A 4,060-nucleotide genomic window follows, 5' to 3' on the forward strand; every position below is an offset into this window, starting at 1 on the left:
AACCCGGGAACCGGTAACCCGCAACCGCCGCCAAAAGCATGGTGCCTTAGACCGCACGGCCACGGAAGACATACACTTGAAATATCGACAGAATAATGGTTCAGAATCAGGGCCGACTGCCCATATTTATATATATTTCTTGTCGTCACGGACGACTAGTATTAGAATATAAATCACATACATAAAAGCGTTGGAAAACATTAATAGATAATAATAAATCGCACAAAATACACAATAACAGTATGAAATTAAAACGAATTTGAATTTTTGTTTTAAGTCCACTTCATGCACAGATAAACTAAGCTGGTTTATCTACATATTAAAGTATGATCCGAACCACTGTGAAACTTGCATTCGCCGGGTGCCGAACCCGGGACACCTTCGTCACAACAAGGAGATGATATTACCGCTACGCAATCGGGGAGGCTTACATCGAAAATTGAGTATAAAATGCAAGAACTAGGTTGGAACTGTACGTTGTCATAATCTACCACTTTACCCTAAAGAATAACCTGTAACATGGATTTTTCTTTCAAAATCGTGAAAATGAAATTTTAGAAACGAAAAATTGTGTTGTAAATTGCGTAAATGAAAACATTGAAAGATTTCTATTATAATCATTTCGCGTAAATAAAACAATCATTCCGACACCGGGAATCGAACCCGGGCCTCCTGGGTGAGAGCCAGGTATCCTAGCCACTAGACCATGCCGGATATTCTTAACGTTATATTCGCCTTTACGCAACAGGAGGCTTCTGACCTCTGAACGATTTCTGAAGTGCCGAGGGCAAATGTTCGTTGAAATAAACTAATATACTGAGCAATTACTGTTGTTATTCGGTATTACAACAACGAATCACTCAGTAATTACTTCGCATAGCAGGAGACCGATGAAGAACAGTTGCTGCTCAAACCAAAACATCTGCCGACTGCCGAGTCTATTTTTGTCTGCGCGCCCTACAGGCTTAAAACACAGAAAATGCTAAACCTTATGTGTCAAGGGAAAGTAAACTGTCATTGCCCCCCCCCCCCCCCCCAAGTTTTTGCACCTTGCTCCCTACTTTTGGAACCAATCGTCGCCACTGGTTACTATACTAATAGAAATAATAATACTGAACATAATAACTAACGCAAAAACTCTGTTAGATCGAAAAAAAATCACTGTAAAACGCAGGAGCGAAATCAGCACTATGAGTTCATGTGCAAAAAATCAATGGTTCCACAATTTTCAAAATTATAAAAAATATATTTATATTTTTCTCTCTTACAACAAAAAGTTATTAATAAAATTTCCAAATATCTTTCACAAAACTTTTTCTTGCACAAGATGTGTAAAATTTAATAACGTAACATAACCCGTGACTCGACAGCCCTGGAAGGGCCTTGGCCTCTCTCCCGACTGCCAGTCTTCCTCCCACAATCCTACAGAGCAGTGGCGTGCCCAGGACTTTCGAAAGGGAGGGGTTACGTATACTTTATCTTGGTAGTCAGCCCTCATTTTGTCATATTTTCCTACCTTTGATGTTCTTTTCTTTTTAGGAATACTGGGCCAAAAGGGGGGGGTTATAACCCCACCAAGCCTCCCCCTTGGGCACGCCACTGCTACAGAGGTCTGGAGATCTTCAGCCGATAATGGAGGTGACGTAGGGAAACCACGCTACTCACTCGTAGCTCCCCAGTTTCCTCACGATGGGTTCTACGCAGGCCGAAAACTTTGAGACTGAATCCAGGCCGACTCGAACCCATGCCGTCAGTGGCGCAGGAACAGGGGGTTACAAAGGTACATTGTACCCCCGCAAATTTTTGAAGGGGGGTACGGTACCCCTCTAAATCCGTAAATCGAGTTGTACCCCCTGTACCCCCCTTTGGTAATTTGACAGCAGACGGAAGGTGCTACTGTTAAAATTACCTATTATCAATTCGCCCAATAAAAAAGTATTATTGTTTATAAATTATAAGCATTATAGTCCTTACCACAGAAATTCAAACCATTTAATTGTAAACTTATTATACTACATTGTGCTTGTTGACCTAAGTTCTTGGAAACCTCTTTAAGGAGATGAAAATTGTTTAAAATGTGTGTGGAACGATGGAATCAGATTGACTCTCAGACAATTACGCTGCAGACGAATGCTGCTTTCCGTTAGGCGGGGTACACTTTTCTAAAGAAGTGGTCGAGTCGATTCGAAGATAAGATACAAATCTTCATCAGAAGAGTATATGACTGATCCCATTTTCTTTTGAATATTTATAATGGAATTTTCCGAAACGGAACAATTACACGAACGAGACGAGACACGACAGACCAACTTGGGGGAACAATGTACTCCTGTACCTCACCCATATTTTTCATAAATTTGTAAGAGGGTGTTCGGAAAACTATACTTAAACCTATATATTAAGATATATGTTTTTTTAAAAGAATAGAGTGCCGATTAGCCTATCTGAGAATGAGGTGAGTTTGGAATAAGTTTTCATAACTTCAGTGTGGAAACCGAAAGAAAAATAAGCACAGACAAGCACGAGAAGGACCTCACCACACAGGAGACGAGATTAGGCTGTGATAATTCTCGATTCATCGCATCGCGATATCATTCCTAGGTGAAATGAATTTTTTCCTAGACATTTAAACAGGGTGCAATTTGCGATTTTATCAGAGGGGGGACTATTTTTTACCTATGTAATAGGTATACTTATAATTGGACGTTAATTCCTTAAAATCTAATTGTGATATCGAATGCAACACAAACACAACACCATTTTATGTTAAACTCTAAAGTCAAATTGTAAGAAAATTACATTAGTCAGATGAATGCACGAGATAAATGAGACTCACTGCAGGTTCTATTGGTAGATTTTGGATTGGATTCACAACGTCTTTGGGCGTAAGATGAGAATATTTGATTGATTGATTGATTTGGTTTATTTTACTTCGAATTTCTGCCACTTTTGGCTAATCGCGAAGATGAGGATGAGTGATAATGATGTGATGAAATTGATGGACACTCAAAAAAATAACACCCATGGGCAGGCCAGGATTCGAACCTGAGACCTCAGGCGTCATAGCGCGCTATGCTAACCCCTCTTTTTTTTTTTTTAATGGAAAGCCCCTATGCGGAAGCTTCCCCATCACACTTCATTCACTCATATCATTTCATTCATATTTCAATTTCAGGACTTTTCAGGACAGACAATCACAAACATCCTTGCCCGAGCCAGGATTCGAACCCGGAACCCCTGGCGTCGTAGCGCGATGTGATAACCACACCGCTACGGTGTCCGGCGAGGTGGGAATGTGTTTTGCATTTTCTTTGTATTAGATGCGAAAATCTTTAACTGTGACGCGCACATACTTCTGCTTACATTAAAGTTTACCTTTTCACATAAACGAGAAATTGACATGTCACCCTAAAACACACGCATGTATCTGCATTTAATACCACTACATACGAAAATAAACCTTGGCCGGCTCTTCACATTGTCCACCAAACATTGTAAAGAAAGAATAAACTTTTGAGCGTATGGCTGAGAGCTGAAGGATTTCGGTTTTGTAAATGTACCGAATGATATTACTTTCAGTAATTGAAGAGCGTCATTAGGTACAGCTAATTATATTACAAATAAATGATTTGTCAAATTTTTCACAAATATTTCAAAGTTAGACTTCTTACGAGTTGATTGGGAATTATCTGAACTCAGTTTTTTTTTCTTTTTTAAAATACCAAATACATGGCTTCTATACGGCATTGGATGTGGTACACACATCTGCCATAAATTGTTTAAAGATATTTTTATGCGTAGCTATGGGACTTTTAAAATTAGAATGAACGGAACTGAAGTGGAACTCTATAGTATAATGTAGTTTCTATATCCAGTGTATGGGAGATGATTATTCCTGGTTGGAGGTGGCTCAAGATCCCCCTCACTCCTGATTTTCCGTTCCGTGAAATCCAAATAAGCCCAGAATGAGGTCCAGAGCTTAGCCTTATATGTTTCAGAATTGTTATCTGATTTTAAAATCTGTTGTTTTTTTTTTAAACTTAAATTCTAAGAAAAACAA

At 39.2% G+C, this 4,060-nt stretch overlaps 1 non-coding gene across 1 annotated transcript; it reads right to left on the reverse strand.

The window, feature by feature from the left end:
• Positions 1–642: 642 nt before the first annotated feature.
• On the reverse strand, positions 643–714 carry TRNAE-CUC (transfer RNA glutamic acid (anticodon CUC)). Its single transcript has one exon. It is a non-coding gene; the product is annotated as a tRNA-Glu (tRNA).
• Positions 715–4,060: the final 3,346 nt, after the last annotated feature.

This window comes from Lepisma saccharinum, chromosome 11 (assembly GCF_977018435.1).
Source record: "Lepisma saccharinum chromosome 11, izLepSacc3.1, whole genome shotgun sequence".
Taxonomy (NCBI): Eukaryota; Metazoa; Arthropoda; class Insecta; order Zygentoma; family Lepismatidae; genus Lepisma; species Lepisma saccharinum.